The 27,081-nt window shown below is 39.1% G+C and overlaps 1 pseudogene; it reads right to left on the bottom strand.

The window, feature by feature from the left end:
* Window positions 1-5,276: 5,276 nt before the first annotated feature.
* LOC100354564 (histone H3.3A-like) overlaps window positions 5,277-27,081 on the bottom strand; it is a 55,547-nt pseudogene continuing 33,742 nt past the window's right edge.

Raw genomic sequence — 27,081 nt, forward strand, 5'->3', positions numbered from 1 at the left:
TATCATAGGATCTAATTAGGTTAAAATGCTTATAGAAAATATTGTATTTAAACTTCTGTGAGCATTATTTTCTCAGAAGAGAATTATGAGCATATATAAGTATTTTTAATGTGAATGTAATGCAATATTGCCATCTAGTGAAATGTCAGCAACTATGATCAAATTAAGGGAGCTTAAGAACAAAAAGAAAATTATGACTTTGTCTTTCTCAGTGGGATATACATAGTATTATGTATAATGTATTAATATGTACTGCCTTAGTTTGTCACTCTTCTATTTACTTAAGTAAAAAATTACTTTGCTCAATTGAGAACACAACACATATTAAAAATTTAATGTGGCTATACAAACAATTTTAGTATTGCAAAAAGAAGTACAATAATAAAAGATTAATGTTCTTGTAAACAGGCATCCTGGAGTTCAGAGTGTCTAATCACATCAACATTATAATAGTTAAAGCATCTTTTAAGCTCCATTAGCAGAAGGCCAACAGCTCAGACCATTTTATATTTATAGGCTAATTATTTAACTCATAAGCTTGCACCCTGAGTTTATCAAAAACAGAATGAGCATATAGTTGTGCATGTTTTACCCCTAAACACTTAATTTTAGAATTATGATTGAAAAAAGAGTACCAAACCAATTCCAAATTATCTTTCTCTGTTCAATATGTAGTAAGAAGTATCAGTAGTACACTAAAATGCTTAAGACAGCAAACAAAGGCACAGTGGCCCGTAGGCCAGAAGAACACCCAGAGAATTCCAGGGCTGTCCCTTAGTAGCCATGTTGTTATAGAATGTTCAGGTGTTCATCTCCAGCTGAATTTATTCTTGTCTCACAGTGAAAGATGAATTCATACTGGGGACATAGATAAAGTGTAAGGATGTATTTAAACAGATTGAAGGGAGAGTACATATTTAGAGGTAAATGTGGACAGCCTCCTTTCTTGAGGAGAGCAGGGGATCTGTTGGCACTGCTTCTGCCCCTTCTTCTGTGTTCACCCACATTTAGGTTGCCTCCTGTACAGTGGCTGTACAGTGGCCTAACTGAATATACAAATAGGGTGGGGTTTGGGTGGGGTTCAGTGCGTGTGACGATCTCTGGAAAGGCTTCATGGTGCCTGCATATGGAGTGCTCATGTGCATGATAGACAGAGTCCCAGGTGCCTGATGGGAAAGTGTGTGTGCTGAATCCACATGGAAGGGAAGTGGGGTTTTACATGTGTGTGGCTCTAGCAAAGGGACTGCTGGGAGCCTCTCAGGGCCTTTGTTCACTAACTAGCTCCCTGCCTAGCCCATATCAACCTGATATTGGGTGAGCTCCTATTTCTGAGTTTCCACTTCTGCTCTTTTTCCTGCCATAAAAATATGAAAATTATACTTCTTGTCTGCTGAAAGTTTCAAGTTAGTTGGCCTACAAGACAGCCTGTGCACTGCTTGTTTGTAAAAGCTTTCCAGAGCATTCAGGTACAAAGCAGAGACTCACTAGTTCAGAAATAGCATAGCAGTGATCTGCAGAAGCCCTTCTATAATATTGACCTAGAAATCTACGTGATTTTTCAAAACCATCCCATGCAACTAGATGGTAGAGATAGATCCCTGTCTCAGCATTGGTGCTAGGCCAACATGTTCTTACAAAAGCTCCTAACCATTAGCTAAAGCTCCTGTGAATTTGAAATCGAATTCACTCTAATTGTTCATTTCTCCAAGAAATATTCATACCAAAAAGTTAGTCTAAATAGGTGTAACTACATACATACATACACACACACACATACACAAACAGAAACACACACACACACACATATATATATAAAACAACCATATGGATTAAGTAAATTTCATTTCTCCTTGTAGAACACTGAAGTGCAGGCCTCAATATGTCCCCACTTAAATAAAAAGTAAAATCAGAAACAGTAAAAAAAATTAAAGTACACAATGAAATAAGATATTAAGAATTAGAAGGAATAACAGATCACAGATTAAGATGATCAAAGACTACAGATGTAAGAATTAAAAAATACAAAATAGGTTCACTCCTGAACGGCATCTTTATATTAACACATCCATATATGCATACAGAAATGTATACATATAAGTATATATATTTAATATCAAATAACATATATACTATCTTCTCTGCATTATATATTTGAAATAAAATTAGGTTCAAATCATTTTGTGTCCTTTCTTCAGGTAAATGCAAGAAATGAATACTACACTGTACACATCAAAGACTTACCAAACATGCCTTGTCAGGAAAAATCGAGGTGGATCAATTTTGACAATTAACATCAAGTGCAGACTTTCTTTTTTCTTTCCTTTTTTTTTTTAACAGGCAGAGTGGACAGTGAGAGAGAGAGACAGAGAGAAAGGTCTTCCTTTGCCGTTGGTTCACCCTCCAATGAATGGCCGCCGCGGCTGGCGCGCTGCGGCCTGCGCACTGCGCTGATCCGATGGCAGGAGCCAGGTGCTTCTCCTGGTCTCCCATGGGGTGCAGGGCCCAAGCACTTGGGCCATCCTCCACTGCACTCCCGGGCCACAGCAGAGAGCTGGCCTGGAAGAGGGGCAACCGGGACAGAATCCGGCGCCCCAACCGGGACTAGAACCCGGTGTGCCGGCGCCGCGAGGTGGAGGATTAGCCTAGTGAGCCGCGGCGCCGGCCCAGACTTTCATTTGATAAAGATGAATAGGCAAAGTTTTTAGAGAATCAGGTCATATTTTAAAAAGTAACTAAGATACTCCTACAAAACAATAACTAAAAAGCCCAATAAGGAAAAGGAAAAGAAGAATTTACACACAAATATAAGAAGCCACTAAGAATGACCAGCCTCATTCACAATTAAAGAAAAGCAAATTAACACAGCAATGTGATATATTTTCCATTTTCCATAAGAAAAAAAATTAAGTTGTTTCAAAGTACCCAATATCAGAAATTCTGGGGGAAAAATGTTCTTATATATCATTGATAAGTGTTTAAACTGGTGCTACCATTCTGTAGGAAAACTATTCAATAACTACCAAAATGTCAAAGTCATTGTGTACCATTGGTCTGAGTAATTTACTTTTTCTGGGGAATTATTCTGTAGGTATACAAACATAATGCCCACAAGGATTTATGCATCAATGATATTTACTACAATTTTAAATTAGGAAAACAAAATGGAAACAAATTAAATCCTAATCAATAAAGTACCGGCTATAAGCTTTTTTTTAAATATTTACTTATTTGTTTGAAAGTTAGTGTTACACACAGAGAGAAGGAGAGGCAGAGAGAGAGAGAGAGAGAGAGAGAGAGAGAGATCTTCCATCCATTGGTTCACTCCTCAATTGGCCTCAATGGTCAGAGCTAGGCCAATCCAAAGCCAGGAGCCAGGAGCTTCCTCCTGATCTCCCACACGAGTGCAGGGGCCCAAGGACTTGAGCCATCCTCCACTGCCTTCTCAGGCCACAGCAGAGAGCTGGATGGGAAGTGGAGCAACCAGTACTTGAACCGGCGCCCATATGAGATGCCGGCACTGCAGGTGGTGGCTTTACAGGCTACGCCACTGTGCCAGCACCACACTATACGCTTTTGACACTTTTATACATTGGAATACTGTATAGTATGACATAGACAGACATATATGGGCTGATACTGAAATATCTCTCCTAGTTACAGCAAGTCATTAGGTAACATAAAAACAGCCTTCTATGTGCACATGCACACATACATACACTACATGTATACCTGCTGGCATTTTCATGAACTTAATCTAATTTTACACCTCTGTTCTATATCAATTTTTTAAATATGCATGTTTTGGTTTCCTTAATAACAGAAAATGACTTAATTGTTTTATAATACCACTGATATGAAACCTCTTTTTCTATTATAATGTTTACAAGGATCTTTTTAAAAAATTACCAATTACTTTCTACTTTGATTTCTGAGAGATTAAACATTTGAAAGAATTTCCAAGATATGAATCATTTCTACAGGTTTTAAATGTATTAAATGATATGATTTTTTTTTTTAGATTACAAGACTCCCAAACCACTTATTGCTATATCTTCCAACCCTGGGTAAAATTTCAAAATTGTTTTTTCAGTTATAATTTAACAAATATACAAAATTTACTATGTAAAGAGAAAAAAAATAAGAATAAAATAATTAAAAATATTAAAGACTGAAATTGCAACAGTACATTGTAATTGCTGTATCATCTAATACATATGATTTTTCTTCAGATGACATAAAAATAACCTGTTTCATACTATAGATTTCATATATTAGTATTGATTTTCTTATGAGCTCAAAAATACTAGTATTTATTTAGATAACATATTTATTTATAAATTCAAGTTTTATCAGATACTGACCTTTATTGCAATAGACATTTTTCCATTAAGAAAATCACTTATATAGTTAGCAATCTGTCATTCAGTAAAACCCAATTTTTAAATTAAGCAGATGGTGATAACAAAGAAGTTAATGAACACACACTTGTTTGCTTTTTGAGCTAATTCACATTTCTAAATTATTCAGGTTATGCAGCAATTAAGCATTAATTTCTTTTAGACACATGCATATCTCGAATGATGAATTACAATGGGAATGTCTAAGAAGCATCATGATTCTCATAGTTGTTCAGCAATTGCACCCATCTAGCGAGATGTTTTCAAGTGTACAAATGAAGGTGTACACAATTGCAGTGTTGAGTTGCTGCATTTTACATTGTGGTTTGTTGCACTATACAAAGAAAATCATGGCATCTTTTTTATAGTTTAATGTATTTTAATAGCAAACTTACAGGAACAGCACAGAAGACAGACAACATTAAAAACATGTACTTGCATGTAGGACAACTCAGAAAAGTATAGTGAATGGATGGAATCTACTGTATGATAAAAATGCTACAAACACCATTTAATTGCCATCAATAAGAAATTTACTTGTTTTAAAAAAATCCAAATGCTGGCATTGCCCAGAAAAATTTAACAGGTTTATTTATTTATAATTGTTATAAAGTTGAACTGCTGAAACTTGTTCACTGAAACATTTTGACTTGCATTAATGCTTTACGTCCCCGCATTTATATTAAAATTCCACACACAATGAAAATGGAAAAACTGCCAATACCTGATTTCTGTCCCCTATTTTTCCACTCGCAATCATATACTTAGGTACCTTTTTATCCCATGGGAAAAAATATCTAATGTTCAGAACTACCAATAACAGGAAGAAGAGAAAAAATTTTTTTTTGAAAATGAACTGCTTCCCGTCATAGTGAATTCTTAAGCACGTTCTCCACGTATGTGGCTGGATGTCTTTTGGCGTAATTGTTACACGTTTGGCATGGATAGCACACAGGTTGGTGTCTTCAAAAAGGCCAACCAGGTAGGCCTCACTGGCCTCCTGCAAAGCACCAATAGCTGCGCTCTGGAAGCGCAGATCTGTTTTGACGTCCTGAGCATTTCTTGCACCAGACGCTGGAAGGGGAGTTTGCGAATCAGAAGCTCCTTGGACTTCTGATAACGTCTAATTTCACAAAGTGCCACAGTACCAGGCCTGTAACAGTGAGGTTTCTTCACCCCTCCAGTAGAGGGCGCACTCTTGTGAGCGGCTTTTGTAGCCAGTTGCTTCCTGGGTGCTTTACCACTAGTCGATTTGCGGGCAGTCTGCTTTGTATGAGCCGTGGTATAAAGACCTCCTTACTTACCCCTCTTCTCCTTCGGCTGGAGCTCAGGGAGCCAGAGGCGGCACTGGCATTAGGGAGCAACAGCGGTGCGGTAGTGGCTGTGAACACAATTCAAATCATGGCATCTTCACAAATAAAAATATTTTACCAACAAGCCAAAATTGACAGTCATATTATGACCAGGACATCTTTCATATATGTACAACTCATAATAGAGTGATTGTCAAAAATAATTGTGATTGTTAGTAATTTACAATTTACTGTTAACCAATGAACCTGACATTTTATCATAATGATTTGGTAGGATAAGACATGGTAGGACAGTCAGAAATAGGGGTATGGGAGGGTTTGCTATAATCAAAGGAAAACAATAGTAATAAGCTGTAAGTTCAGAAAATATTTACCTAAACAGAAATCCAAGGATGAATTTGAGAGTGGAACACAGTAGTAGTCATTTGGTTGAAAGAAGCTTAGTAGTTTGAGGGAAGGATCTCATAATACTGCTCCAAGGTGAAAATATACTTTTGGTTGGCTAACCAGACAAGAGACTTGGGAAATAGTGTTTCTTAATGTACATGGAGCAGAGGCAGGATATAGAAATAGATATAAATTTCAAACATGCCAACACTTTGTAGGTTTCACATTCTGCTAAAAGCATAACATTTAGTGAATATTTTATATGGATGTATAATTTAAATACAGTGATATTCAAACATCCTAAGAGTACGTATGATGATTTTTGACAGATATATGCATACATTGCACCAATACCTAAGTCAAGATATAAAAATCCAAATCATTTCAGAAAGTTTGATTCAGTCAATTCTCACTCCCATTGACAATTGTTCTGATTTCCATAACCACATATTAGTTTAGCCTGTTCTAGAACTTCATATAAATGGAATTTTCTTTTGAGACTGGCTTTTTACAGAGCATGTGTCTTTTTTTTAAAGATTGATTTATTTGAAAGGTAGAGTTACAGAGAGGCAGAAGCAGAAAGTGAGAGAGAAAGATCTGGGTTCACGCCCCAGATGACTGCAACGGTCAGAGCTGCGCCAATCCAAAGTCAGGAGCCAGGAGCTTCTTCTGGGTCTCCCATGCAGGTGTAGGGAGGACTTGAGCCATCTTCTATTGCTTTCCCAGGCCATAGCAGAGAACTGGATCAGAAGTGGAGCAGCTGGGACTTGAACCAGTGTCCATATGGGATGCTGGTACCACAGGCCGGCAGCTTTACCCACTGTACCACAGCACCGGCCCCCCACAGTGTATGTCTTGAAAACATGTCTACTGGGGTGAGTGTTTGCAACATTGGTTAAGATGTTGCATGGAATGCCCACATTCCATACCAGAGTGCCTGAGTTCTTCTTCCAAATTCAGATTCCCGCTAATGTGCACCTTGGGAACCAGCAGGTGATGGGTCAAATAGTTAGATGCTTGCCACCCATGTGGGAAACCTGGATTGGTTTCCAGGATCCTGGTTTCACTCTCTCCCAGTTGTGGCTGTGGCAGGCATGCAGACATCTGGAGAATGAACCAGTGGATGGATGGGAGATCTCTCTGCTTCTCTCTCTCTCTCTCTCTCTGCCTTTAAAATAAATAAATGGATCAATTTTTAAAAATCCATCTATCAGTATTTGTTTTTTATTACTGTTTAGTAGTCCACTGCATGATTATCCTATAAGGCCTTTTTAGCTTTTTTATTACAAAATAATTTTATGTTTATGTAAGAGTTACAAGACAGTAAACAAGTCTCTTACATACCCATTGTGGAGCTTCCCTTAATGCTGATATCTTACATTTATGGTACATTTATCCAATCTAAGAATTTAGCAATGATATGTTACTATTGACTGAACAAAAGACTTTTTAGATTTCACTAGTTTTTCCACTAATAGTCTTTCTCTTATCCAAAATCCAATCTAGAGTTTCACATAGCTCCCTAGTCTTGTCCAATTTGTGATAGTGCCTCAGTCTTTCTATGTCTTTTATGACTGTGACACTTTTGAAGATTATTGGTTAGGTATTTCATCGACTGTTGTTCAATTTTGAGTTTATCTGGTGTTTTCTTTCAATAATTGGATCGACATATATTACTGGTAAGGACATCAGTGTAATAGTCCCTTCTCATCACATCATATCTGTGTTACATATCAACATCAGTTGTCATGTTTTAAATTAAAATTGTATCATGATTAAGTGATGTTTACCGGCTTTATGCAATGTAAAGTTACCATTTTTCTCTTTACAAACTTTATCTGAAGTGAGTCAGTAAATCCAATCCATACTTAAGGAAATGTGAAATAAGTTCCACAATTTTTTTAGGAAGGATTGGAAAAGGTTTTATGGATATATTATAAAACCACCACAGGTGGGCCAGCAATGTGACACAGCAGTGTCCAGCATCCCATATGAATGCCAGTTGGAGTTCCAGCTATTCTGTTTCTCATCCACCTTCTTGTTAATGTGCCTGGGAAAACAGTAGAAGATGACCCAAGTATTGAGCCTCTGACACCCATGTGGGAGACCTGGATGGAGTTCCTGGTTGCTGTCTTTGGCCTGACCCAATCTTGGCTGCTGTGGCAATTTGGGGTGTGAACCAAGAGATGGAAGATCTTTATCAATCTCTCCCTCTCTTGTCATTCTTCCTGGCAACTAAATCAACAAACCAATACATCATTCAGTAAATAAATTTTTAAAAGAAAAACTGACCATAGTAGCTAGTAAATATTTGCATGTCTTGGGGAAGTGTTTTGAGGCTATGCAAATAAAATATTCCTCAAATCCCTCTGTATGGTTTTGATTTATTTTTTTAAGATTTATTTATTTATTTGAAAGGCTGAGTTACAGAGAGGCAGAAGCAGAGAGAGAGCGAGCGAGCGCGCGCGCACGCGCGTGAGAGGTCTTCCATATGCTGGTTCACTCCCCAGATGGCTGCAATGGCCAGAGCTTCGCTGATTTGAAGCCAGAAGACAGCAGCTTCTTCCAGCTCTCCCACACAGGTGCAGGGGCCCAAGGACTTGGGCCATCTTCTACTGCTTTCCCAGGCCATAGTAGAGAGCTGGATCGGAAGTGGAGCAGCAGGGATTCGAACTGGTTCCCATATGGGATACCTGCACTGCAGGCAGTGGCTTTACTGGCTGTACCACAGCACTGGCCCCGATTCCCACCAATTATGGTTGTCTTCATCTATAGATACGGCCTGCAGCAATTACTACTGTGGCATCTAATGGTGCTTTTTTCTCTTATTCTTTTTACATTTATTAGTCAGAAGTCAGAATTCAGAATTAGCCTACAAAGAACATTGTCCATTCTTTCCCATTTATTTATTAAAATAGTTACTTATTTAAGCATGGGCTCATGAATATTTATTATTTGGGTTAAATGAAATAATATTGTTCAATATTATATTCTTCAGATTGTTCCAGCCTTGATAATTGCAATCTCTTTCAAGTTGACTCTTTGTCATATTGGCATGCCTACATCTTTTTTAAAAATGTTTATGTATTTGAGAGGCAGAGAAAGAAGGAGAGAGAGAGAGAAACAGGCAGAAAGAGGGAGAGACAGTTCCCATCTACTGTTTCATTTCCTAAATGCCTCCAAAAGCCAGGACTGCACTGAGGTTGAATTCGTCGCTTAAACAAGAGTTGGCAACTCAACCCAGGTCTCCAACGTGGAAGGCAGGGATCCAACTACTTGAACCATATACTGTTGCTTCACAGGGTATATTTTAGCAGTCAGCTGTAATCAGTGCTGAAAGGTGGACATCAAACCTAGACACTCGCATAAGGCGTGCAGTCTGAGCTGCCATGAAAGACACCATCCCATGTCCCATTTTAATATTCTAGTCTTTCCTTATTTCTGGCAAATAAAATGTTCCAAGTTGATATTGCATTTTTCCTCCTATAGTCTTGGACAGTGATTTCTGCAAGGAGTTCTGGCTTCTATTGAGAAACGCTACTGGAGACAAAAATCTGAACAATGAGAGTTCTGCTGGTTGTTGGGATGTCACTGCTCCTAGGACTTTAAAATATATGTTTTCTATATTACTCTTACTCCATGTATGCAAATGCATCTATATGCAATTTTGCATCTAGCTATCTATGTAACCATATATATGTATGTATATGTATGTGTATGTGTGTATCATCATGAATTTGCAACCTAACCAAAGGCTGATGGCTGCATTAACAACAGAAAAAAGATTTTAGTTACAATGTTGGCTTTAAATTTTATCTACTCATCGACTGTCAAAGTTTTGTGAAATCAGTGATCTTGGGCAGTGCGATCCCCTCTCTGAATACATAAACCTAGAACATCTCTTCCTTTTTTTTAAACTTTTATTTAATGAATATAGATTTCCAAAGTACAGCTTATGGATTACATTGGCTTCCCCCCCCCCAATGACTTCCCTCCCACCCGCAACCCTCCCCTTTCCCGCTCTCTTTCCCCTTCCATTCATATCAAGATTCATTTTCAATTCTCTTTATATACAGAAGATCAGTTTAGCATATATTAAGTAAAGATTTCAACAGTTTGCACCCACATAGAAACACAAAGTGAAAAATACGGTTTGAGTACTCGTTATAGCATTAAATCTCAATGTACAGCACATTAAGGACAGAGATCCAACATGAGGAGTAAGTGCACAGTGACTCCTGTTGTTGACTTAACAAATTGACACTCTTGTTTATGGCATCAGTAATCTCCCTATGCTCCAGTCATCAGTTTTCAAGGCTATGGAAGCCTTTTGAGTTCACCGACTCTTATCTTATTTAGACAAGGTCGTAGTCAAAGTGGAAGTTCTCTCCTCCCTTCAGAGAAAGGTATGTCCTTCTTTGAAGACCTGTTCTTTCCACTGGGATCTCACTCACAGAGATCTTTCATTTAGGTTTGTTTTTTTTTTTTTTTTTTTTTTTTTTTTTTTTGCCAGAGTGTCTTGGCTTTCCATGCCTGAAATACTCTCATGCGCTTCTCAGCCAGAACTGAATGCCTTTAGGGCTGATTCTGAGGCTAGAGTGCTGTTTAGGACATCCGCCATTCTATGAGTCTGCTGTGTATCTCGCTTCCCATGTTGGATCACTCTCCCCTTTATTTATTCTATCGGTTAGTATTAGCAGGCACTAGACTTGTTTATGTGATCCCTTTGGCTCTTAGTCCTTTCATTATGATCAATTGTGAACAGAAATTGATCACTTGGACTATTGAGATGGCATTGGTACATGCCACCTTGATGGGATTGAATTGGAATCCCCTGGTTAGAACGTCTTTTCCAATCACTACTTTTCCACAGAAAAGTCAAGGAAATCTGTGAAACTGAAGATTCTTTAGCCTCAACCATAAGGATTCTGAGACAGTAGATTTGATAGGAAGTAAAGGAATCTGCATTTTATATTTTTTTTTTATTTATTTTTTTTGACAGGCAGAGTGGACAGTGAGAGAGAGAGACAGAGAGAAAGGTCTTCCTTTGCCGTTGGTTCACCCTCCAATGGCCGCCGCGGCCAGCGCGATGTGGCCGGCGCACCGCGCTGATCCGATGGCAGGAGCCAGGAGCCAGGTGCTTTTCCTGGTCTCCCATGGGGTGCAGGGCCCAAGCACCTGGGCCATCCTCCACTGCACTCCCGGGCCACAGCAGAGGGCTGGCCTGGAAGAGGGGCAACCGGGACAGAATCCGGTGCCCCGACCGGGACTAGAACCCGGTGTGCCGGCGCCGCTAGGCAGAGGATTAGCCTAGTGAGCCGCGGCGCCGGCCTGCATTTTATTTTTTTAAAGAGCTTATTTATTTTTTTATTTATTTATTTGAGAGGCAGAGCTAGAGAGAGAGAGAGGTCTTCCATCTACCGGTTCACTCCCCAAATGGCCGCAAAGGCCAGAACTGGGCCAATCTGAAGCCAGGAGCCAGGAGCTTATTCAGGTTCTCCCATGTGGGTGCAGGGGCCCTAAGCATCCGGGCCATCTTCAACTGTTTTCCCAGGCAATAAGCAGAGAGCTTGATCAGAAGAGGAACAGCTAGGACACGAACCAGTGCCCATACGGGATGATGGAGCCGCAGGTGGAGGCTTATCCTACTACGTCACGGTGCCTGCCCAAGAATCTGCATTTTAAATAAGCGTTGCTGGTGATTCTATGCAATATATGCAAAGGTCATGCTTTGGGTAACAATGAGAAAATGTTTACAGTACTTCAAGCACTATACTGGTTCCCAGGACAATCTTCATGCCTTCACTCCTATTGGTTCTTATTTTGGATTTACCTATTACTTCCATCTTGATTTTGGAAATTCTGACTGGCTTCCAAGAGCTAGTTTGAAATTCAATGCTACTTCTTTAAAAGAATTCATTTATTTATTTGAAAGGCAGAATTACAGAGAGGCAGAGGCAGAGGCAGAGAGAGAGGTCTTCCATCTGCTGGTTCGCTGCCCAAATAGCCACAATGGCCGGAGCTGGGCTGATCCAAAGCCAGGAACCAGGAGCTGCTTCTGGATCTCCCATGCAGGTGCAGGGGCCCAAGCACTTGGACCATCTTGTACTGCTGTCTCAGGCCATAGCAGAGAGCTGGATCAGAAGTGGAGCAGCCAGGACTTGAGCTGATGCCCATATGGGATGCAGGTGGCTGCTTTATTCACTACGCCACAGTGCCAGCCCCAACTCAGTGCTATTCTAGTTCTACTGATAAGGGTAGAACCAAGGTTATTTACAAAATACCGAGCACATTGACTCTGGAAGATCAGAACAGAGACTCAGTCTGATGGTAATGAAAACCAGGGAAAGCAACCAGAGGCTATATTGTTTCAGAAAGCTGAGGACGAAAAGTATGGGGCGAGAGAAGTGACAAATGGGTTGCCAATTGAATAACTGTCCTACACACATTCAGAAGACACAGAGTAGGGGCTTGTGATAGTGACACAGCACTGAGAGACCTTTCCTTGGTAAGGAGAAAAGGAGAAAAGGCAAGTGTCTACCTGAAGGTAGGGGATGAGAGGTCACAGAAAGGAGGAGCATGATACCCAGGCGAGGTGCACACCATGGGCACACTTAGGAAGTGAGAGAGGCGGCGCTTGGCAAAGATTCATCCAAAGGTACTTCTCATGCTGTATGCTCTAGCCAGCAGCCAGCCATCCTCACATGGGAATGTACCATGCCTCTGCTTGTGAAAATGCACATATCCAGGCTCACACTACAGGGATTCACTGCCTCTGAGAGAAACCCATGGTTTGGCATATTTAAAAGCATCTGATTTACTTTGACTTACAGAGGTAGCTTAAAGTCCGCATTTTGGAAATCATGCCTTCACTTTCTGTCATTCCAGAAGATGCATCTCAAAGTAACTCCTAATGAGCTGATATTTTTAATTTGAGCATTGTGTAGTCTGAATTTGGAAACCAAATCAACACGCTAAGTAGAAATCTGGCCACTCTACTGATTTGTACAGTACTTTCAAAGTAGATGTTCATTTAATTGTTAATTATACTTTTAGCCTCCATGAACAGATGTGAAGCCTCATATTTTTTTGAGTTTTTTTTTAAGATTCATTTTATTTATTTGAAAGACATTACAGAGAGATATAGAGACAGAGAGAGAGGTCATCCATCTGCTGGTTCACTCCCCAGATGGCTGCAATGACTGGAGCTGGGCTAATCTAAAGCCAGGAGCCAGAAGCTTCGTTTGGGTCTCCCATGTGGATACAGAGCCCCAGGCATTTGGGCCATCTTCCACTGCTTTCCCAGGCCATTTGCAGAGAGATGGATAAGAAGAAAAGCAGCCAGGGTACGAACCAAAGCCCAGATGAAATGCTGGCACCACAGGTAGAGTCTTAACCTACTACACTACAACGCCAACCTCAGAAGCCTCATATCTTATGGTTTCTTTTATAAGTGGGCTAAGAGAAGAATAAAAAGCATATTTTTTAAAAAAAGAGGTTTGTATATGTATTTATTTATTCATCAGAGAGACAAAAAGAGACAGACAGCTACAAATGGGTCTTCCATCCCCATGTTCACTAACCAAAGGGCTACAGCAACCAGGGCTGGGATAGGCCAAAGCCAGGAATCTGAAATGCCATCTGAGTTCTTCTATCTGAGTGGCAGGGTACTTAGGCCATCTTTTGCTGCCTTCCCAGATACATTAGCAGGGAGCTGGATCAGAAGTGAAGCACCCAGGTCTTGAACTGGCATTCTAACATAACTTTCTGGTGTCACAGGTGGCAGCTTAACCGACTGTGTGATAAGGCCAGCCCCAAACCATATTTTTGACCAATTTTTCTTCATTGTCTTTTACATGATGTTGTGAGCAATGACCTTAGAGAGAGGGTAACATGAACATTTTCATAAGCAGTGTACAAATGTCGAACACATTTTGAATGAAGGACGGGAGAATACATCCTAGCAGCAGATTTGTGACCAAATGAAGCAAAATGTCTGTCAGTTCAACAACTCAGCCCTGCAGTATAGATGATTGGAGAGTATAGCAGTATTTACTAAGGGACTTTCATTTTTCTGGATCCATAGGTTAACAAACAGCTACTTGTCTGAGCTTTTTTTTTTTTCAGTAAGTATGCATTATATAACCAGTAGGAAGTTATTTTAAAAGATCACTGTGAACAGCAATATTGGCAATGACATATGAGAGATAGAGGCCTTGGAAGCAAGTCAGTACTAACATTATCATTCAAGTCCAAATTCATCTTACTTTAATATCTATACTGTTAACTAAATTAATTGTTCTCAAACTTTACTGGGCATAAGAACTAAAGAATTTGTTCAACATATAAATGCTTAGGTACTCTCCCCATAGTATGATTTTGTAGGTCTCATTGACACCCAAAAACCTGTATGTTGTAATAACTTTCCAAGAGGTTTTTTATTATTATTATAGTTGGAGTCTTATGGACAATAACTTAAGAAACTCTGAACTAAAGACTATGTAAGACATTATATGAAAATGGGAGTATGGGATACAATCTACTGTCTCTGGTAATATTATTCTCTGTACTGACTTTATCATAACAGCTATTTTCCAAATACATTTGTCGGAACACCTCTAGAACTGCAGAATTAGAGTGTCTTTGTGTCTTTATTATTTACAAATCTGTCTACATTATTCTGACTAGAAACCAGATTGAAAGAACATACTTAAAAAGGCAAAGAAATTCAGAGTGACACAGAATTATAATTTTGCCTATTTTTAGGGAAAATACAAGCAGATATAACAGCAACTTTGACCTGAGTGTTACTGCTTAAGCATTCAAAATATCTTCCCCTTCATTGTGATCAAATCCCTTAAAAGCAAACTAATTAAAATTGTAGATAGATGTGTTTTTCATATTCCAAACTTAATTATTTCTACAATCCTTACTTAGAAAAATGATGTCTTCCTTACAGAACTGATTGGAGCATTCATGAATTATCATATATAAAGCATCTACTATAGGATTTATACTAGCTACTACATAAAAAGTGTGCATTGATGGTAATTCCTATTATTTTCAGAATATGTTCATTTAATTGTGCTAATTAAATGCCAATTTTAATGGCAAATTAAAAACATTGATGGAAAACAATTTGTGATATATGCTTGTGGTTACTTTAATATTGTGAAAATTCTACCTTACCAAGTATTTAGACAGAAACATAATTTCTCCTTCACTCAAGACTCTTAGAAATTTTAACTTCCCCAAGAAGACCACACATGCAAAAATCTAAGGAGGATATTCTTTCAAAAAATAAATTGAAATCTTACTAGGTATTGTTCAAGAAGAAACAACATACATTATAAACTAGCTCCTCTTTTTTGTTTTGAAGCTTAGTAGTTTCTGACTAGAAGTTTCATTAAGCCCAATGTCGTACATTGAGCTTGGTTTGGTTGTTCTTTTATTCTTCTCATTTCTTCTGAACTGTCAGTATTTTCATGAGACTTCTGAAGAAGCCTGCAATGGGATTCTACACTGTTGAGTGCCTGGGGTAAAATAGAATATAACAAGCAGGCAGAGCTGAGAAATGTGGGGAAACAGCAGTTCTTAGTTTGTGAGGTGGTATTGTCATCTTGAAGGTGAAATAGGACAGGAGAAGTTGAGTAATATGGCGTCCTAAGAGAAAATTAGGACGCTAAAACAAGTTTGGCAACAACTGATTCAATATCAAAATTAGTTCATACGCCAAACTGGACTTTCAGATGTTTTGGGCAATAATCTATTAAAAGTTTCTCTTGCAAATGCACTTGAGAATTAGAGCATAATAATAAAGCTATTAAAGAATTATCTTCAGGCCGCAAACCCTCCCAAATAAATACCATCGTAGACACTTTTTTCATAACCTTCAGGAAGAGTCTATTTGCAGCAAAAGTGGAAAGAAATGAATGATCATTTAGTTACAGCAGATGAGGGTTGTTATACTGTGGCTAATAATGCAGAAAATGCAATTTGAGTTAATTCAAGTTATTAGTGAATATATTCTCATATGGAGATGATTGAAAACCTTTGAATCCTTTGAGACTCATAAAATTAGAAACACAAACCTTCCCCCAATGAAAGAAATGGGTTTCATATTTGAATTTCATAATTGCTCCTAAGTAAATATGATTCTGGCTTATTATTTCATGAGAGTATATTTCTTTATGATAATAGTTTCATAAGTAGACAGAAATATTATATTATTTTCATTTTGCTTCTGAATTCTTACAGAAGGAAAAAATACAACTTTGGTAAAATGGCTCTCCTTCTCCCAGAATTTCCACTGAAGGTGTACATTATCTTTGATTAGTTTACTCTTTCTAATTGATTAAGAAACATAGACTTTGGCCTCCTGTTTTGAGACATGACATAGCAAATAGCATTGTTTTGGAGAAAAAGGGTAACACAGTGTGACCTCCGGTAAACAGAAAACACAATCTCACCACCTTGTATGGTAAAGGAGACTGACGCTCCCAGGGCATGGGTGGCTTTCAAATAGCCCTCCTCTTTCACAGCTCCATTAACCTTAAGTTCTTGATTAAGAGTTCAAATTATCCTTTTCTACCTTTAAGCAAGTAACTGCGATAAGTAACTACACCACTCAATTGGTTGCAGTCACATTTATTTAAAGAAACTGCATTTTAGAAATGGAAACCATTCTTTTTAGAAATGTCACAACTCTGTACACATCCCTGGTCTTACCAGGTACAGTGAGGTAATACGCAGATGCACAGGAGTAGAATATGATTACATCAAGATATAGTTTTACAAAAAATATCCTTTTATCTGTTCTTGTACTGCTTTATTAAAAGTACACTAATGGGCTGGCGCCATGGCTCACTAGACTAATTCTCTGCCTGCGGTGCCAGCACACCGGGTTCTAGTCCCGGTCGGGGCGCTGGATTCTGTTCCAGTTGCCCCTCTTCCTGTCCAGCTCTCTGCTGTGGCCCGGGAGTGCAGTGGAGGATGGCCCAAGTGCTTGGGCCCTGTACCCCATGGGAGACCAGGAGGAAGCACCTAGCTCCTGGCTTCAGATCAGCACAGCACGCTGGTATACTGCTGAATAATAGTAAGGGAGCTTTTCTAAACCATGCTACACAAATAGACATATTCCCTATAACCAATTTGGAGGTGTAAAGATATTGCAAGACAATGTGATTGACTTTTCACATTTCATTAGCACGCCAAATTGAAACACAGATTCATGTAGCTATTCCTTGTATAGATCAATCCTAAGTATAATTAATCATAGGAAGAAGAATCAGCAAAAACCTATTAAGTTATTCAATTCACGGAAAAGCTGTTTCTGCCGCCTTTCCAGTATTTCTATGTTTCCTACAGGTTAGCTGTCCTTTCTTCGTTCTTAGGTTCTAAATTGCTCTTTTAAGCTTTCATGACCTAGTACTTCACCGATTCTATTTAAATTATCTTTACTAGAATCTGCATTGTTACACCTTATGTTTTTTTTCCATAACACAGCAGAGATCATATAGAAAGGCGTACCATTATAACAAGTTGTAAAACTGAAGGGTTACGGCCGGCGCCGGCTCAGTAGGCTAATCCTCCGCCTTGCGGCGCCGGCACACCGGGTTCTAGTCCCGGTTGGGGCGCCGGATTCTGTCCCGGTTGCCCCTATTCCAGGCCAGCTCTCTGCTGTGGCCAGGGAGTGCAGTGGAGGATGGCCCAAGTGCTTGGGCCCTGCACCCCATGGGAGACCAGGAGAAGCACCTGGCTCCTGGCTCCTGGCTCCTGCCACTGGATCAGCGCGGTGCACCGGCCGCAGCGCGCCGGCCGCGGCAGCCATTGGAGGGTGAACCAACGGCAAAGGAAGACCTTTCTCTCTGTCTCTCTCTCTCACTGTCCACTCTGCCTGTCAAAAAATAAAAAAAAAAATAAAAAAAAACCTGAAGGGTTAGATCTTAGGGACTTTATTTTTTTTAATGATTTATTTAATTATTTGAGAGTCAGAGTTACAGAGAGAGAGTGAGACAGAGAGAAAGAGAGACAGAGAGAAAGAGAGAGAGAGAGAGAGAGAGAGAGAGCTTCCATCCACAGGTTCATGCCCCAGATGGCTGCAATAGCCAGCACTGGGACCAGGCTGAATCCAGGAGCCAGGAGTTTCATCTGGGTCACCCACATGGGTGGCAGGGGTCCAGGATCTTGGGTCACCTTCCACTGCTTTCCTGGGAGCATTAGCAGGGAACCATATAGGAAATGGAGCAGCAGGGACATGAACAGGCACCCAAAGGGGATGTCAGCATCACAAGCAACGGCCTTACCCACTATGTCTTAATCCCGGCCCCAGATCTTAGGGACTTGAAATATTAATCACAGCACTGACCTTACCAGGGATGTTCATGCTAGGGACCTGATCAAGACTTCAATATATGTACTCAAAAAACAGATGAATTTTTAGAGTACATCACAATCTGAAGCTATTGAGTCTATTTCCATAATGAACCAGAAAAGATTTTATCAAATAAAATGCAACATAATATACAAACTAGAATACCCATGTTAGTGGCATTGTCACATGCACAGACCAAGGAAAAGACCCAAAAGGTGGGGCCGGCACTGTGGAGTAGCAGTTAAAGCTGCTGCCAGCAGCACCGGCATCCCATATGGGCACTGGTTCGTGTCAAGGCTGCTCCACTTCCTACATAGCTCTCTGCTAATGTGCCAGGGAAAGCAGAGAAAGATGGCCCACATCCTTGGGCCCCTGCACCCACTTGGGAGACCTGGAAGAAGCTTCAGGCTCCTGGCTTCAGATCGCCCTAGTTCCAGCCATTGTGGCCACTTGGGGAGTGAACCAGCAGAGGGAAGACCCCTCTCTCTCTCTCTCTCTCTCTCTCTGCCTCTGCCTCTACATCTCTGTAATTCTGCCTTTCAAATAAACAAATCTTTAAAAAAATTAAAAATAAAAAAAGACCCAAAAGGTACTTAACTTGAAAGAGACATTACTGTACATTTCTTTTGTTAGCATCCAATGAATTAACAAGGTTTATTTGAGCATTAAACACGTGTCACATTATGAAGGGAAATATTAAGTAAAATATACTCTTAACAGAATTTTTTAATTTTTTAATTTTTTATGTTTTTGGCAGGCAGAGTGGGCAGTGAGAGAGAGACAGAGAGAAAGGTCTTCCTTTGCCGTTGGTTCACCCTCCAATGGCCACCACGGCTGGCGCATCACGCTGATCTGAAGCCAGGAGCCAGGTGCTTCCTCCTGGTCTCCCGTGCAGGTGGGGGCCCAAGCACTTGGGCCATCCTGCACTGCACTCCCGGGCCACAGCAGAGAGCTGGCCTGGAAGAGGGGCAACCGGGACAGAATCCGGCGCTCCGACTGGGACTAGAACCCGGTGTGCCGGCGCCGCAAGGCGGAGGATTAGCCTATTGAGCCACAGCGTCAGTCTCTTAACAGAAATATTATGTGTGAATTATAACGCCCAGTGATGTTCTACAGGTCATTATTTTACTTAGAAAAATAATTGACAGTGAAACTGACAATCTATTTAACAACCTATATGTAGATTCATAAAATTGAAATCTTTACAATATGACCTTGGGTGCATATCATTCTATTATTAAAATTTTATGTCATTTAAAAAAAAAAATTTTGTCCTAGAAACTCAAACTGATCAAGGGAAAAAATTTCTGAGAAAAACACATAATTCAATTTAATGTGAAATGTATTATTAGTTTTAAGTAATGTAAAAGTAAAGCTTATCATTCACACTCTGTTGACAGTAATTTATTACAATTATTCTATCACAAGAGGTGTACTGTGGGAATATTATGAATCTTGGTTATGTTAATGATGTGTGGGAGATAAACCGTCAACTCATCAAAATGACAATTGTCAAATAATCAGATACTCAGATTAATATGCACTTAATTTCAAAGTACTATCACATGAAATACAGAGCGTTATGAACAGCAACTTAGAAGTAGTATGAAAAACCAAGAAAATTGTCCCAAATATCAAAATGTATTAAACCATGTAGTCAAAACTTAACTACAGGAAGCATGTATTGAGGCGTGACTAATTGGCAAACTTTCAAACAATTTGTAAACCAAAAGATAAATATTACCTCAAAGATACGTAGCACAAGCTTCCCTTTCTCTCCTGTGTGACACTGCCTGCTTTGGTCTCTGACTTTTTAAGATGCATGACCAAGCACATAGTTCTTTCAAATGAGAAAACGTGGCAAAAGTGAGCTATTTCCTGCTTCTAGATCCCACATGTTATTACATTTTAACATGTTATCTGAAGGGATTCAGTTTCGTCTTTTAGGGCCTAATACTTATCTCCAGAGTTTTGTTTTAGCTTTACATCAGGGTATTTATTTATTTATTTATTTTTTAATAAACAGCAATGTCCAGTTCAAGTGCAACAGAGATGGTTACAGGTGTTGGAAGAAGTTATCATGGAACACATTCATTCTTTTTTTTTTTTTTTTTGCCAGGTAGAGTTAGACAGTGAGAGACAGATAGAAAGGTCTTCCCTCCATTGGTTCAATCCCCAAATGGCTGACACAGCCAGTGAGCCGCACCAATCCGAAGCCAGGAGCCAGGTGCTTCTTCTGGTCTCCCATGCGGGCGCAGGGCCCAAGCACTTGGGCCATCCTCCACTGCCCTCCCGGGCCACAGCAGAGAGCTGGCCTGGAAGAGGAGCAACCGGGACAGAATCCAGAGCCCCTGCTGGGACTAGAACCCGTGGTGCCTGCACCGCAGGCAGAGGATTAGCCTGGTGAGCCGCGGCGCCGGCCCACATTTATTCTTTTATCTCACTCAATTGACTTTGGAAAACGACTTTCATTGAAATCACTGCAAGATGTCTGCTCCACTGCCAGGCTATCATTAAGTTCTATCATTATATTATTGGTCAGATAAAATTTTAAGTTGTTTTCAAATAATAAGTTCTCCGAAGAAAAATGAAGCAATGCAATGTGTTGGAAAGTACAGGAAGTAAATTTTGCTTTATGTAGCTTGGTGAGGTTTGGTTTACTTGATGAGGTGCCATGGAGATAAACTAATAATTACAAGAAAGCATTCTGGCAGTTGTGCGGAGGAATAATATTCTTGAGAGGAAAAAAGAAATAATTCTGGAGTGGTTCTATTCTAACTTTTTATTTTTTGTAATATTTATACCGAATGCTACATAAAACAAATGCATGTGAATATAAATGTAATTGACATATAAAGAATATAGCACCCTTAAATTTAAATTCAAATAAATAATCCTCACTATTAAAAGTATGCATGAAATATTGCCTCAGATATACTAGAAATATTCTTTACCTAAAATTCTAATTTAACTTGCTGTCTTGCATGTGCATGTGTATGTGTATGTGTACTTGTTGCTATATCTTCTAATCCTAAATCTAAGATATACTCTCATAACTTCCAAGGTGTGGATATAAAACTTTTTTAGCCATTTGTGGTGGGTTGAATAATGCCCTCCTCAGAACCCATGAATTTGTTAGGTTACATGGAAAGGGGGACTTTGCGATGTGATTATATTAAGGATCTTGAGGTGGTATCCAGAATAGTCCAGGTGTGTCCAATGTAATCACAGAGTCCTTATAAGACAGGAGCATGATGTCCAAGAGAAGAAACGATGCTACACTGCTGGTCGTGAATATAGAGGAAGGGGCAATGAGCCAAGAAACATAATGGAGCACCAAAAACCTGGAATAAGAAGGAAAAGATCCTTCCCTACCACCTCTGAAGTAAGTATAGCTCTGCCGGTCCCTTGATTTTAGCCCCTTATGGGGCTAAAATGCCCTTCGGAAATCCAGCCTCCCAAAATGTAAAACATATTTATTTTATTTTATTGTTCTTAAAGATTCGTTTTTTTTTTAGCAATATTAACTTGTTTATTTGAAAGGCAAATGGTCAGAGAGAGGGAGAGAGATCTGTCAGCCACTGATTCCTTATCCAAATTCCTACGACAGCCAGAGCTGGTCCAGGATGGAGCCAGGAGCTAGGAGCTCCTCCTGGTCTCCCACATGGCTAGCAGGGGCCCAAGTCCTTGGACCATCTTCTACTTCCTACCCAGGCACATTAGCAGGGAACCGCATCTGAAACCAGGTAGCTGGAAGTTGAAATGGTATTCCAATATGGGATACTAGGGTCTTAAGCTGTAGCTTGACTTGCTGTACCACTATACAAGTCCCAGTTACTTATTTATTTGAATGGCGTAGTAACAGACACAGAAAGAGAGGGAGAGGGAAAGAAAGAGAGAGAGAGAGTGAGAGAGAGAGAGAGAGATCCTCCATTGCTGGTTCACTCCTCAAATGGCTGCAACAGCCAGGGCTGGGCCAGGCCAAAACTAGGATCTTGAAACTCCACCCTGGTCTCCCAGGTGGATAGCACAGCCCAAAAAGTACTTGGGCCATTTTCTGCTGCCTTCCCAGGTGAATTAGCAAGGCGTTAGATGGGCAACAGAGCAGTGAGGAGTCAAACCACTGTATTTGTGGTGATTTGTAAAAGCCCTGTATGGTATCTACTCACTTAGGGGTAACTACTATCCTTCACAATTACAATCATTACTTCTTTACTTATCTTTATAGACTTGTGTTTATCCCTAAACCCTATGTTTTCCTTTGACTTACATTAATAATTCTTTTAAGTTTCTTTCAATCTATGGACTTCGATTTCATTCTTTTTCCTCCTTGCAATTCAGATACTAGACTTTTTTTCTGAAGTGTCCTACAGCATGGATTTTACATATTGCATTTCCATGACATAACCTAACATATTTCTCTGTTCTCTGCATTTCCTATAAATTGATAATAAGATTATATCATATAATGAGGCATTTTATAAGTAATACAACGTCTTTGTTTTATACCAGCTTTGTAAATTTTCAGGTCCAAAGTAACATAGGGCTGTAAATGCATTGCAGGAGATGGGGAAATTAATTTAGGTCTCAAAACTCTTAACTAAATGCAGCACAAGCTGAATTGTATGCTAGTCAAATGTTAATTTGTTTCCATGAAAAGCTTTTTATGAACTTTTTGGATACAGGGGCTATCAACTGTCCACACGTGCCTGGCCTCTAAGCTGTCCAGAGAGACAAGGTAGTGCAAATGACAGAAGCAGATGGTATTACTAAGTAATATTCTTCTTTCCGTAACTGAATCTTACAAGGGAAATCAATTGGAAAACAGAATTTTTTTTCTACCTTAATATTGTGCTTATTTTATTGTTTGAGGGAATTTGAGTTCACCTGTGTGTGTGTAATGTGTGTTGACTGCTGTTTGTTTTGTTGGTTGTCTAAGTTATACAATCAATTTTGAGTCCCTTTATAATGGACTTCACTCTGGCCTCCCCAGATTCCTAGCTCAGCAAATTGATTAAGAACCTTAGTATCAGGTCAGCTACACATAGTTTCCACCTCCAGGAACTGCCTTTAGTTAAGTCACTTAGCCTTTACTGGATCCAGTTTTCTGCCTGTAATATGAAGATAAAATGCATAGCAGAGTCATAATATGACTGTAATAACAACACTTCATGGCAATAGTCATAGCACAACAGTAGCTCAAATGATCATTTTGTTTAACAAAAGCGACCTGCTGACTTTGCAACTAATCAGACTCTGGTTTAACTTAACAGTAAAATAATGCTAGCTTGGGAATTCCAGAAAATGGCCTTGAGAAAGCTGGATGAAGTTGCAAACTAATCTGGCCAGTCCCAGACAGAAAGACCAGAAGATTGGTCATGAAAGTAACCACTGTGACTCTCACCAGTCCTTTATCATCTGGCCAGAGACCAACTTGCAGCTAGCCCTATCCTGTGTTCCCCTTGTTTCTCACCCTCCCTTAACTCCCTCTCCTGCTTTCTTCAAAAGATCTGCTAACATAAGAATTTTTGCTCTAGTGCTAAGACAAGGAGAAATTACTAGATGAGAGAAACAGTGGTGAGAAATAGCAACATTCAGGCGCCAAAAACATGCAGAAATTAAGATCTAACATAGCTCAGAAAAAGCAAACAGGATGGCAAATGCAAATAGGGGAACTATTAAAGCAAGAGAAGAGAAATAAAATCTAAAGGAAAAGAACTTTATGCTTATGAGATACTTACATTAGATAAAGTTGCAACAGTGGAAAAAAAATAGAAAACTTACAAATGAGTGAAGGAACAAAAGGTTCTGACGTGGCAAGTTTATTAGAACTTCTTGACATTTTATTTGCTACAGCCACACTGAAAATTCATTTGAGTAAGCTGGTAAAAAGATTATCTAAAAGTGTTAGAACCCCTCAAAATAAAGCAGTCATTCAGTGAAGAGAAAAGATTTGAGGAAAATCCTCCTTGTCATTCAGTTGTGTTGAAGTTCTTTTACAAATGAAAATGTAATTAACAAGTGAAAACATTGAAAGCTTTGTTCCTGATCATGTACTAATAACAAAGAGCCACAAGTTGTGTTCAGAATTTAAAGCCTGATTTTTAATTATTTGTATTTTGTATAATATAACAATGCTTTATGTGTTAACAATTTATTTAGAACCAATCAGTATCATTATTGCAATGGTTAAATGACTGCAATTGTTAACTGACTAGCTATCTCTTAAATGACCATCTGAAAATGGATACTCAGATGAAAGAAAAATGGCAGACTCTGAAGTTCCAGGCCCTAATTACTGCATAGAAACATTTTAATAAACTATAAAGTGATTGAAATGACATTATAGGAACTTTGGAACCCACTCAGAGTCCTCTAGCAGCCATGCAAACACATAATCAAGAGAGAGTCACCTTTAAAATGGTTGTTTTGGTACTTTTACTGTCACTTGCCTACAAGTTTCTTGGCATGGTAAGGAATAAGCATCCCATCTCTCAATTTTCTCACTTGAGATAGAAGGAGAAGAGTAGAACACACTTTCAATCTTTTCTATAGGATGTCTGAAGAACTTTCTGCTTTTACCAACTCAGAGCTTACGTGGGAAATGGTGACATAGTTTGGGTCTCAAGCTGGCAGAAGCTATGGAAAGCAATCTGTAGAAGTGAAATTGACACTTTAAGAAGCAATGATTTGAACAGCCCTTGTCTTGACTATTGAAGAACAGTTTTTTTATAGTATTTGTTGAGCTCTTTACTTAACACAGAATTAAATTTGTGTATAAAGTCAATTGAAAATAGATCTCAGTAAAAAATAAGAGTGGGAATAAGAGAGGGAGGAGGAAGAGAGGTGGGAATATGGGTGGGAGGGCAGGCACAGTGGGAAGAATCACCATGTTCCTAAAGTTCTAATATTGAAGTATATGAAGTTTGTAACTGTAAAATTGTATAGTTCTGCATACATTCCTATGGATTTACTTACAAGAGTACAATTTAAAAAGTTGCCATGGGACCCCAAATCCCCTTAGGCTGGGTGGTAAAAATACCATCTTAAGTGTTAAAGTGATCGTATGGATAGGATTGAGTGTCTGGTAATAATAATAGATAGAATTATAAAGGAGGGAATGCTCCAACATGGGAAGCAGTCCACACAGCAGACTCATAGAATGGCAATCACTTTAAATAGCACTCTGACCTCAGAATCAGCCCTTAAGGCATTCTGGTCTAGTTGAAAAGCCCATGAGAGCATTTCAGGCATGGAATGCCAAGACATTGTGGCAAAAAGTGTCCTACATGACCAATCTTCTTGGTGGGTGAGACCTCAGTGGAAAGTAGTGGTTATCAAAGAAGGAGGTACTTCTCTGAAGGGAAGAGAACTTCTACTTTGCTTATGGCCTTGTCTAAATATTGACAGAGTTTCTGGATTCAAAAGGCTTCCATAGCCTAGACAGCTCATGTCAAGTAGCTCAGGTGATCGCTGATGTCATACATAAGAGTGTTAATTGCTAAATTAGCATCAAGAGTCACTGTGCACTAACTTCCCATGCAGGGCCTATGTCTTCAAAGAGTTTTATTACAGTTATGCCTAAGTGCTTACAACAGATGTATCATTCTTTGTTCATATTTAAAGTTAATTAAGTTTCTAAAAAAAGTGGTATTAACTTCAAGAAGGAATGACTTTAAACAGCTCCTATCTTGACTGTTGAAGACCAAGGGGCTTTTTTTTTTGCTTTTTCTTTTTTTTGTTGTTTTGTTTTTTAGTTTTTGCTTGTTTCATGCAAATTGATGAACTCTTAGTATAGAGCTGGTCTTCTGTGTATAAAGTTAATTGAAAATGGATCTTAGTGGAGAATGGGCCTGGAGATGGGGAAGGGAGGAAGAGGAAGGGTAGGAGAGTGGGTGGGAGAGTGTATATGGTGGGAAGAATCACTCTATTCCTAAAGTTGTACTTACAAAATGCATGAAGTTTGCATTCCTTCAATAAAAATTTCTTTGGTAGGAAAAAAAGAAGCTATGGAAAACATGGCAGCTGTTTCAGCACATGAAAACCACATGGGAACTGTAAAACAGTGGACTTTTGGAGGAAAACATTACAAGTATAGGAATGCAATATAACATTTAAGAGACTGAAAAGAACATAGGGTTAAATTCTTTGATAAATAAAAGCATTGAAAAGCAGCCTTGTACACAGGACAAATTGAAAAAAAAAAGCACATGGACAGGCTCATGCATCAAGCAGGCCCAGAAAAAACTCAGAAGACTAAAGTTATTTAACAGATAACAAGGCTCAGGGATTCTATTAATTAGTGAAAACATTTTCCATCAGCCCATAAAGAGTGGGACAATTGGTAGCTTTTTCAAGTATCCAGTTTTTAAAACAAGGAAACAGGAAAATGTACTTCAAACACACCAATAAAATAAATCTCTAGAATATTTCTCTGAAGAAGCAGCCATCAGATTTCCTAGACAAAAACCTTTATAAAGCATGGGAAACTTCTGTTCAAAAAGCTAAAGGGAAATACAAAGGACTAAAGAAAATCAAGAAAATGATATATGAACAAAATGACAATATGAACACAGAGATAAAAATTACAGAAAAACAACCAAAAAGAAAT

This window comes from Oryctolagus cuniculus, chromosome X (genome assembly GCF_964237555.1).
Source record: "Oryctolagus cuniculus chromosome X, mOryCun1.1, whole genome shotgun sequence".
In the NCBI taxonomy this organism is placed as follows: domain Eukaryota; kingdom Metazoa; phylum Chordata; class Mammalia; order Lagomorpha; family Leporidae; genus Oryctolagus; species Oryctolagus cuniculus.